The following is a 12399-nucleotide window of genomic DNA, read 5'->3' as shown; positions in this document are numbered from 1 at the left end:
ATTTTAGAGATAATATATAACTTATTCATTTATTTATTATTATTATTATTTTTTTAACAGCTTAGAGATAATGATTCCAAAACACTTTATATCTTCATAAATTGATTCATGTATTTGTTTTTCTTCGAATTTCGATAAGTATAACATCAAAGAGCGAAAATACTGACGTTTAGTTTGTTTGAAAACTTTTAATAATCCATGATCATATATCTTTCAGCTTACGGTGAGGATCAATTCCAAAACGTGTAATACTTTAGGAATGTGTTTATCGAATGCATCTCTTTCTTTCGATAAATCTCATCGCTGTTTTTGCATATTCAGGCCAGCTAAAAAAAAAAAATCTAACTTTTTTTTTAATGAGCAAAAGCCAAGAATAAAATTGTGATCTTTTTTTTTTAATTTATTCATTTAATGTAATTTACAACTGTACAAAATAATACAATAAGTAAATATGTTGTATGTTTCATATACACTTGAAAATCTTGGGAAGGAACTCATTGGTGGTACTTCAAACATTAATTTAAATTAGAAGGTCCCGTGGCCATTTTCTTTTCAGACGCCTCGGAGGATTATCAGGGATTGTTAAGGATGAAAGATTAAGAATTAATGGGTTAGGATGGTTAAGGAGTTTGGAATGAAAAGACGCATAACTGTTGGGCCATTCTTCAACAAATGGGATGTTAAGGTCTTTGTGGATGAGTTTATTTGTAACGTAATAAGGAGCATCAAGAATTTTGGATTGTAAGGATTGGATGCAGGAGGAATTCGATGGTTTGGTGGAGCCCCAGAGCTCAATTCCATATGTCCAAATTGCTCTGATTATCGTAGTGTATACTAATTTTTTTTATAGTGAATGAGATGTTTAGAGCGTTTGTCAAGTAAGTGTTGTAGCAATCGGATCTACGAGCATTTTACGAGCGTTTCAGTCTTGTGTGTGGATTCCAAATAAGTTTTTTGTCAAGATGGAGTCCTAAGTATCGAATCTGTTCCACAGGCGTTAGTGGAGTATTTAGAAAGGATACTGTAGAACAGAAGGGTAGAGGTTTACGATGGAGAGTAAAGGTGATCTGATGGGATTTGTCAGGATTTATCTTGTTTCTCCAGTTTTGTCACCATTCTTCAATAGATGTTATGTGTGTCTGTAGTGTTTGTGATGCATTAGTTGGGTCGTTGTTTACAGACAGTATACATGTGTCATCAGCGCATGTTGTTAGGACTGTGTTAAGGTGGGTTGGGATGTCAGCTGTATAAACCGTATAAAGGATGGGACCTAAGATACTACCTTGAGGAACACCGGCGGACTGAGAAAAGAGAGATAAGTAGGCTAGGTTAGGATTTACTTTAAAGTTTCTATCAGTGAGGTAGGAGCGGATTATAAGGAAATATATAGGGGGTAGGAAATGACGAAGATTATAGAGCAGACCTTGATGCCAGACTCGATCAAAAGCTTGTTTATCATCGAGGAAGACTCCCGTGCAGTACCGCGCTCCAATGTGGAAGATATGACATCAACCATTCGATGACTCTGTTGTATGGTAGAATGAAATGTTCTAAATCCAAGCTGGTGGTCAGGAATAACATGATATTAGTCAAGGCTTGGATAGAAGCGTTTTAATAAGAGTTTTTCTAGGATTTTCCCCATAATGGGAAGGTGTGAAATAGGACGGTCGGAAGATGGATATTCAAGTGGCTTGGAGGGCTTGGGAAACATTTTTATTATAGACATTTTCCAAGGGTCAGGGAAATAGGTGGATCGGAGTGTAGCATTATAGATATAGGTAAGAAATAGAATGGCTTTACGAGGGAGCTGTTTCAGAATGTGTGCTGTGATAAGATCGTGTTCAGAAGCTTTTTTAGAAGGTAATTGGTGGATGATGTTCATTATTTCTGAGCGATGAAAGGCATTAGGAGGAAGGGTCATTTGGAGTGGAATTGTAATCTCTGCTTCAACATGTTCAAGATGGGTTGGATTAAGGATATCAGGATGGGGGTTAAAAGTTTTTAAGAGGTGTTCGCCGAACATTTGAGTTTTTCTTCATCTGTCCAAGTCTTATTTTCAGTGAGAAGTGGATGGTTGAAGGATTTGTACGTTAGTAGCTTTTTAGCAGTTCTCCATAATGATTTGTCAGTGGTATTTAAGTTTTCTGTTAAGTTCTTGAAATTTTGTATTCTGTGTTTTCTAATTTCTGCTTTTAGTCTGTTAGTCAATGTATTTTAATGAGTTTTGTCCAAGGGATATCTTGTTCTGTGCCACCTCACTCTTGCCCGGCGTGTTAATAATGTTAATGTGTGACGAGGTAAGTTGTTTTCTCTAAAACGTTTTATGTTCGTTGGTGATGTATTGTTAGTGTTAGTAGTTCTTATTGATCTAGAAAGTATTTCGATAGCAGACTCGATCTGTTCTTTTGTTTACCCTGCCCATTAAACCCCCCAAAATAAATACATTAATAAAAAAAAATACCTTTAAATAAAATCTCTATATTTATACAAAAATAAAGATAAATAAATTGAATATAATCAAACCATAAACATGAAAAAAGAAGGATAAAATGAAGTAAGTAAAATTTTGAACTGATATAACAATAAAAAAAAAAAATTAAATAAGCATTAATTTCAATTACACTCTTGACCTGAGGATCCCCGAGCCTCACACATGAGGAGGGGTAGAGCAGGGCTCTTCGAAATCCCAGGTCTCTAACCCAATGGAAGCTTAAGTGCGCTAAAGCCCCAAACACTTAATATGAGTTGAACATTCCAAATTGTCTAGTACTCTTTAATTATTTCCAGTTAAACAATTATATATATTTTATAGTTCCTTGCACTCAGGAATCAGATTCCGAACGACAAACAATTTGTCTAAATAGTAATAAAGTTTTAGGTTTTGCAAATTCTTTTTTTTTTTTATTATCCCCTGCATTACTACGACTGAGAATATGTTCCTTAAGTAAGGCTTCTTTTGCTGAAAAAAATTCAAAGGCTATTTTTAAAGTTTGCTGCTTGTTAAGGTCTTATAAAAGGACAGACCGTAGTATTTTTCTCTCTAAGGGTCGGATTGAAGTGGAAATGGGTATAGGGAACTTTTACTCTAGTGTTGGTTCTGAAGATTCGGGTCAGACAACCCAAATTCCCTCTATCACCTTTCAGAGCTAAGAGGCAGAACAATGTCTGACAACAGGGATTATGTCTTCAGCCTATCAACGATGATGTAATATTGTTATATAAACTCAGGCACCGTGTTTAGCTGGAATTCTTGATGAATGGTGCTATTGCGGGCTCTATAAAGTCTAGCACCTCGGACAATCCACTGTTGGGCGGAGTTCTGGTTATTCTTAAGTCGTCAGAGTGTACTGTTCTTGAAATAGTGTTAAAGCGGAACCCCATGGACATTTGTAAGTTTTGATCAGTTCCTCGTTCATTTTGCAGTTCCAGACATAATGAAAGGTGAAATATATAATATCATCCGTGTTGATAACTATCACTGCATATAGATTTATTACTACCTCCAACACCGTAAATTAAACCATAAAACTCTAGCTGATAAGCCTTCACCAACTCGTACAACGAACAATCTTCAGCTTTGGTACATTCTGATCAGAAGACCCAACTTGATGGAAATGACGCAGCAGTGGATGGTACATACTGCAGCAGTAGTGCAGTCAAATGATATTAAGGCTGAGCCTTTATCGCGATATAACTGATCGAATGTATGCGTTTGTTCCCTTGCGAGGTATTGTTCGCAGGTGATGCTAGGGCTCCTGTTTGGTTAGTCAGCATGATGCCTTTTTTTCAAGATTGGTTTATTTGACGTAGGACTGTTTCAAGCTGTCGAAAGGTCGAGAAAACTAACATCTCCTTGGGACTCGATAATTTAGCAGAATAAGAAGGTACTAGCTTTCCACTCAGGGTCTCTAGCAGCAAAGATGGTGGCAAGCTGCACTCATGGTAATGGTAGCAAGTTTTTTCGATAAAAATTTAATTTATCGAATGTTTGCATATTAGTTTTTTAATAATGATTTTCCAAAATGTTTTTTTCAATTGAATTTGATCTATTTTTTGGTTATGGAGTCCTGTAGAATGTGTAGTCCCTGATAGTGAGAAATACTTGTAGCTTAGTTGTAGCAAGGCATTAGTAAATCATATTTCCTCTAAAGAGGGTTTTTGAGGTAATAAACTTGAATATTGGAATAATTTCAATTTATTTATTCCTGAGATTCAAATCATCGTCAAAAATAATAGAAAATTAAGTATTGAAAATGGGATAAAATATCATATCATATCACGATATCATTAACTTTTGGGGGAAAAAAAAACTTTAATTAATATAAAAATGAGTACTTAAATATATCGTCAGTTATATAACGGAGCAAAAACGAATCACAGGAATGCGCAAAATGCATTTTTATTTATAGAATATATCAATAAAATCTCCAGACTAAACTCGCAGCAAACAATGTTATCAAATCTAAAATATTAGAAGAATAAGAATAGGTAATATATTTCATCATCAGACTGATGAAACAACATTTGCTTCTTGCGTACTGGCAAGCCATTATCAGTAACTGTAGCCATTTAATAAGATAGACAGATGATCCTATAAAAAAAATCCATGAAATTGATTCAAAACTATTGGAATATATATATATATATTGTGTTCCAGCTGGAGGTCAGTGAGGCATTAGAGAGAGCATAATGGTGACCACACTGGTTCTGCTAGCTGCCGTCTGTTCGGTCCATAGTTCCACTCTGTTTCTAAATCCAAACTCCAGGATGGTCATCGATGACTCTGCTACTGGTAGGAGAATAATCTCATTGTTCAATTAATTTAAGAAAACGAAGAACATTAGTGCGGTTTAAATAGTGTGATTTTGTAGGTGAAGAACTCAATGCAGTTGAAAGAGAGGATATAAACGTACAGACTCCCCTTAGAACATGCACCAATCTACCATATTGCTGCCCCGTAGACACTGAGTGTTGTTTACAAAAGGAGTCGGTGGGATCTGTTGGATTCATTTCAGCCGGGGTATGCTGCAAGAACAACAGGCAAGTGACAATAAGCATACACAGCACTAGGTGGAAATTGTCCTGCTTAAGCTACATTTAAAGGCTTTTCTTTTTAACAAAAAACTAAGTTCATCAAAGCTTTCTAGTTCCAAATGAATTAGTTACATCTGTTTGATATGTGTTAGGCATGAGTTATCCAAATTCCAAATTAAAACTGATACGGAAGATTTTCAAAAAAGAGTATGGACGTACGTTGAAGTGGCATAAAAAAGAACGTATAGTTGATTTTTTTCTTATAGGCTTTCTATGCTTCTACTGGCATTGGTACTGGTAATGATTGGGGGAACAAGTCCGGGCTATCTGAAAAAATGGTGATGCCGGTCCTTTTACTGTAGGGCATGAAGCGGCCGACAAGATGGCTAACACCTCTGCCTGAAAGATAGTCGGGTATTTGCCTAGTCGAAAGCTTAGTTCTATTCCTAATTCTTCTATATAAACCCCAGTCCCTGTTAGTCCTGTGGAATCCTTTCTCGATCCATCAGTGAAACAGGGCAGATAATCTAAGATTTCCGCTAAACCCTGTACCCAGTCCTCTATCCTTGGGTACACCTACAGGTAACTGATTTTGGTGCCCAGAGCGGGTGTTTTATCTAGTATGGCGTGGTATTTATGTAGTACTAGTTGACCCGGCAATGCTTCCCTATTGCTATATTTGATGTATATAGATTTAATGAGCCCAATGGATAATTTGTTATAAATTTATATATTTAATTAAATTAAACCTATATATTTTATTAACGTATATTTTATTTTAATGATTTGGTGACATAAAATGATCCAATTTATTCGATTACATTAGTTTTTAGCATCTCATGAAAGAATTTCAACCTAAATGGCATATTGATTGGTATCATTGGTATACACTGTAAATTTGAGGATTATATTTATTGAAAAAATCTATGTTTTCATAAAGTTTATTACCTTTCTTAGTTAATATTAAACATTTTTAAATGCTTTATTATTATGTTTTGGTAAGATAAATTGAACCAAAATATGCTATAAAGTTGCAATAGTAATTTTTTTTTAAAATATTAATAGATTCAACATTACTCAACCAATCTACACCAAACTTTGCAGTGGTTTAAGTAAAGATAATAATAATAATAATAATCAGTATCATTAAGATTTTGTAACATACATAGTTTTGAAACAAAATCACTCATTGTGCTTTAATATTATATCACTATATCACAAAAACTGAGACTGAATGGCATTTCAAATTGCTAAAATATTTTTTAGGAGTAAAAAAAAGTTACCTAATTCATTTCATTGTATTAAACTCTCAATATTCTTCAAAATATATTTTCTTCAGGAATTCGGGGATTTCATTATCTTTAAAGCTACCAATGACGAAATGGAACATCTTGAAACAGACCGAATGAAAAATGGAAGTGTGGTAAAAGATTTTTTAGTAGTGAAAATTAGAATTAAAAGAAAAACTGCAAGTAAATCGGTCCAGTCATTAAAAAAAGTTCATTGTGGAGAGATTTATATAACTACCCCACATAAATCGGTCCAGTCATTGAAAAAAGTTCATTGTGGAGAGATTTATATAACTACCCCACATAAATCGGTCCAGTCATTGAAAAAAGTTCATTGTGGAGAGATTTATGAATAAAATAATATTATATAATAAAATAATAAAGAATAAAATAATAATAATAGAATAAAAAACAAGAAATATCTAATATTCGACATTAGCTGTTGATTCATGTTTTTTTAAATTAATTTTATTTACATGTCAGTTAATTGTAATGTTTTCGCGCGATATAATAAAAACATAATCATGTAATATTAATTTTTATAATTATTACGAAATGTAATGACATTTTAGATTTAATAGTATTATCTGGGGTCATTATGAATTGTAAAATAAACCTATAACGGAGGCCATTCACACCCCGATTAGATATTAGTTTATTGCATGATAAAATGATTATATATGTTGAACATAAAATGGCTCATTTTTATAGCCATCAATACCATATCATCATTGAGTATATAATAAATTGACGGTATGAATCGAACAGGCTGAAGGTGTAGGATGGAATTCTTGCTTATAACCTAGAACAGTTGCTGGCAAATGAATTATAATCAAATTCACTAATCAATTTGATTTTTGATTTTTTAATAAACTATGATTTATAAAAACAAAAAGTCGGTGATAAATAAAATTGTTCCAACGCAAAAACTGAAACCCAAAAGTGTTGACTAAATACTGTGTAATTATTCATGATAAAACAAAAATACAAAGTTTTTAATAATTGTATATATAATTTAATTATATTAATTATTATTTTATCGATTTCAGGATGTTTCCTGCGTGGCCATGCTAAGCGAGTGAAGTTCACGGATCAACAATAGTTATTGCTTTATATTAACACCATACATCAAAGCTTCATCAAATTTTATTACCTACTTTAGTCCTTGCTGTTTGTGAATTGTAAATATGTATATTTTAGGAGACAGTTGTGTATATTTTGTTTTTACGCATATTTTTCTTTAATAAAGTTTTAATTTTGGAGCTTATAATTTTTTTTAATGTCAACTTCTTGAAAAATGTTTAACAAACTTATTTAAATGGTTTAAAAATTGAGTACTGAGAAATTTCCTTGAAGAAACGAATAAGAAAAAGGGTTAGTTATTTTTGTAGGGGTAGAGATCAGACGTACAGATGTCTGCCAGCACTGAAATTAAAGATAGTTAAATTTGCTATAAAATAGTTCATAACTTTTATCTTTGTAGGAGAAGTAGTTTTTATGATATTTTAAAAAATAAATTCACAGAAAGTTAAATTATATTTGTTTGGATAAAATGTTTCATTTTTGAAAGACTATCTCTTGAACCATAAGACTTACTTATGTCTGCCAGTACTCAAAATAAAGTAAATTTTACTTATTATAAAGTGGTTTAGGACATGTATGTTTGTAGGGGTAGTAGTTTTTATGATATTCGGATATGAATATAAATTTGGCACATGAAAATTTGTCCGAATAAATTTAAATCAAATTATTTGAACAAGCATTATGAAAACTACTACTCCTACGAAGATGCACTACTTTATAGTCCATTAAACAAGCTTTAATTTGAGTGCTAAAAGACATAATTACGTCACATATTTCCTGAGATATAGATTTTTCAAAATAAAAGCACTAACTTCTGGTCTTGCAATACATTCTGTACAACATTTTTATGAAATGTTGCCTAGTAAAAAGCTATATTTCGATAACTATTGAGTCTGTAAAGTTCTTCAAAGTAATTTTTTTTTTTTTCTCTGAAAAAGGTGCTGATCATATTATGTTCCTGCTAGCTTCCGTCAGCGTAAATCCCCGAGATTCTTGTTTAAGATATTTTTTGTATGTACTGTGTCAGTTTAGCATGAAACGACGAGTGCGGCCAATGTTTATAGTGTATAAAAAAAATATCTCTTTTATTAAAATAAATTAAAAATATTCATAAAAATTTGTACAAGTTTTCTTGCGGCCAATTTTTAAAATATAATAGTTTATTTTAAAAAGAAAATAAACAACATTTTTACTTCTACCGGCAAAATGGATTAGCTCACTGTGCTCACATTGGTGTTATAATCACTCAAAAATTCATCACACAATGGAACTAATAATGTTATTGAACTGGGATTTTACTCAATAAAATAAAATAAAATATGAAGCAAAAGCTAATGTCAAATTTTAGATATTTCTTGTTTTTTTATTTATTATTGTAAGTAAAATATTGAACTTTTACATGTAAAGCGGTAGTGTAACTTAAGTATACGTCCCTAGACGAAAATCCAGAGGATTGGAGATATTTGTTGCTTATACCCCTTCTTGGAAAAGTACTGTAAAGTTCTTAATATATTCCTTCTCATAATACATACTATACAAGAAGTGTGAATTTTACTCCTTCCATAATCTTTAATCCTTCCATCAAAACATGGTTATACGAATCTCAAAGCTTAAGGGTTATTAAACCCAGGGACTTGTCCGAGTAAAGAAAGAAACAATAATATAAAAAATGTATAAGATTATAGGAATTATTTTCTTTGCTTCTAAGACCGTTTGTCAAGTAAATGTTGTGATCATTTTTATATTTTAAAATGCTATTTACATATCTCTCTTTGTTTTGATATTAGAACTAGTTTAAAAAGACAAACTCGTTTTTGTATTTTATTATAATGATCGTATTGCTGAGATAATAATCATAGGCCTGATAAAAGATTTCTCTAGTTTAGTTTTGCTCAACGTTAAATGACTAAAAAACTAACATTTTTTAAGTTATGCCCTTATCAAAGCAAAAAAACAAAGATAATTTTAGTAAAGATAAAATCATCATTGCCAGAATAGAAGTTTTTTACATTTTCGTCCTCAAATCCATGTCAATTATAGTACAAATCAAATACCAAAGTCAATGTTGTTCAGCAAGTAAAGATGTACTTACAGAGAGAGCGAGCTGGTGTAGAGTGAACAGGAAGATATAGATCGTAGAGATGGACATGGCAAGAAGTTCAAGATGTTCTCGCTGGCTGGGCTTGCTGCAGGATAAACCCACTGGTTGGTCCAGTTTTGCGAAGGCAGTCAGTCCAGTTCTGTGTTGTCAAGGACAGTAGGACGGCCTTCGGGATTCCTAATTTCAATTTTAATAATCGAGTAGGAATACCTTTTGGTGGACCATGATATAGAAGATTTATTTTCGTTTCTAAGCCTGATGAATGTATAGGGTTTGAATATTAGGGGTGTTGTGGGAATAGATCAAATTAATCACTTTTGCAGCATTTGATTTATTTTAAGAAGGAATCAATAATAGGAAAACGGTATTTTGTGCGATGTTTTTATATTTTTTGTCAGTAGTATGTTAGAAACGTAGCAAACATTTAAATTTATTTTAAAAATAGTACTATTCAAGTTTATAGGAATTCCTGCCATTTTCAATGTTTTATTGAAATAATTTTTTTCTTAACTAAATTCTCTAAATTTTTAACAATTGTTTTTTGCTAAATAACCAATTATTGTCGCAAAATTAATAATCAGTAAAATGATTCATGATGTGAGTTGTTAAAATCTTAAGAAGAAAAGCATTTCCATATAATGTACAGTTAATTGCTTCGTGACTCACATGAAACTTCTAATACATGTAAAGTAACTAGTGGCTTCTGTAAATACAGTTATCACATAAGTTTTCAGCTACCAGAAAATGGCTTGACTTTACTTCAGAAATCTTGGCTAATAAGATCCTTTGTTCACTCTGATAAAATTTATCTATTTTTTATCTTCATATTTCACAAATAAAATTGATGAAATTTTAGTACAGAGCCCAAGAGGAGAAAAAAGGCAGTTATCTCACCCCAATTTTTGATTACTTTAATGAAAACTATGTATAATTAATAGTCAAAAATGACGAGTCTGCCAAGTATAGGTAGGGGGAATAAAAAATGGCGACTGTTTCTAAGCGATAAAAAAAACTATTTTTTCATTCAGAGCTCTATATCTTAAAAAGTAGGAAACACAAGAAAACCTAAGAGAATTTTCTAAGATATGAGATTTTATAAGAAGAGTCAATTTTCTAAAATATGAGCCCTAATTGAGCTATTTACGTTAAATAGTTTTCCAGATATAACTTTTTAAAAAGCAACAAGTATGATCTTTACCTTCGTAGGAGCAATAGTTTACATGACATTTGCTAAAATAAATTGATTTATAGTTGTTCAGACAAATTTTCATTTGCCAAATTTATATTCATATGTGAAAATCATAAAAACTACTACCCCTACGAAAAAAACTATCATAAACTACTTTATAGTGTTGGCAGACACATGTGCCTCTTATGGATCTAGAGATATATTTTCAAAAATCAAACATTTTATACGAACTACTAGAAATTAACATTTGTGTGTTTATTTTGTCAAATATCATAAATACTACTTCTCCTACAAAGAAAACACTATTAACTATTTTATAGTAAATTTAACTAGCTTTAAATCGAGTGCAGGCAGATATCTGTACATCCAATTGTTTCTGAAATAAAGTTTTTCATAAATCAAACTTATTGTCCGAACAACTATAAATTAATTTATTTTAGCAAATATCATGAAAACTACTTTTCTTACGAAAATAAAGGTCATAAACTTATTTATAGTCCATTACACTAGCTTTATAGATTTCTCAAAATAAATTAACTAACTACTAATCTTTCAGTAGATTTTTAAGAAATTTTGCTTTTTAAACAGCTATATCTCAAGAACCATTGGACATAACTAGATTTTTTAGGGCTTATATTTCAGAAAATTTACTCTTCTTTAAATAATGTCTTCTTAGATTTTCTAGTGTTGTTGATAGTTTTTAAGATATAGAGCTCCGAGTGAAAAATTAATGTTTTTTTAAGCCTTTGAAACAGTCGCCATTTTTTATTCCCCCTACCTGTACTTGGGAGACTCATTAATTTTGACTATTAATTATACAGTTTTCATTAAATTAATCAAAAGTTGGAGTGAGATAACTGCCTTTTTTTTCTTCCCGGCTCTTGTACTATTTCAAAAACCATTTGTCATGCAGAAAAGTCATCCTGGATGGGATTAGTTTGCCCCAACATTTTTTTCCTACAATCTTAGACATATGGACAGGGGGAGGGGGACGTTACAACAATTTAACGTTACAGGAATCAATAAAGGCGGTAGTGATTAGCCCCGACAAACAAAAGATGAAAAATGATCAAACACAACAAAGACGGAAGGCTATAATATCTAGATATGTCAAGTACTGGTTTTTGGATCTCAGTATCTACTGAAATATAAGATCAAGGGATATGAAATTTATCGCAGATATAACCTTAAGTGATTTGAAAAAATTACTATATCTTAATCGATAGCCGAGGTACAACACTTCAAAAATACCATTTTTGTTCTGATTTTCGCGATTTGAGGGACCTACAGCCTGAACTGCTGAACCAAATGACATAACAATTTGCATCCTTTTGTGTCTTTTGTAACATTTGTGCCCATTCGGTGTTTCGAAAAATAAAAAAAAAAAAAAAAACTTTTTTTTAAAAATATTTTTCCCCATTAAAATTTTATTTATCAGCCAACTGTGATAAACTTTTCCATAGGTATTCATTTTGTAGTGTTTTATAATATTTTATATATTTTGAGGCGATTTGACTTTCTCATACATTGTAAGACAAAATGCCAGATTGAAAAAAAAAAAGTTTTTGAGTCGGTAATCGTTGTCCCCTCTCCGTTGAAGCAAATTTATTCAGATTTATTTTCAACAAGAGCGAAACAGTTATTTTTATGTATTAGTTTGCCAACATATAGACATTAATTTCTCATTTGTATATATTTAATTG

At 31.7% G+C, this 12399-nt stretch overlaps 1 long non-coding RNA gene across 2 annotated transcripts in view; it reads left to right on the top strand.

Annotated features, from left to right (window-relative positions):
* Positions 1–7590, top strand: part of LOC136796577 (uncharacterized) — an 8281-nt gene extending 691 nt beyond the window's left edge. For both annotated transcript variants that reach the window (XR_010844305.1, XR_010844306.1), the window contains exons 2-4: positions 4658–4792; positions 4872–5040; positions 7373–7590. This is a non-coding gene — a long non-coding RNA (uncharacterized lncRNA). The remainder of the gene's footprint in view (positions 1–4657; positions 4793–4871; positions 5041–7372) is intronic.
* Positions 7591–12399: the final 4809 nt, after the last annotated feature.

The sequence above is a fragment of the Halyomorpha halys genome, unplaced genomic scaffold, assembly GCF_000696795.3.
Source record: "Halyomorpha halys isolate HHAL.00 unplaced genomic scaffold, Hhal_1.1 Scaffold832.1, whole genome shotgun sequence".
Classification (NCBI taxonomy): Eukaryota; Metazoa; Arthropoda; class Insecta; order Hemiptera; family Pentatomidae; genus Halyomorpha; species Halyomorpha halys.
The sequence above is the reverse complement of the archived record's forward strand: the minus strand, read 5'-3'. Positions and strand labels throughout refer to the sequence as shown.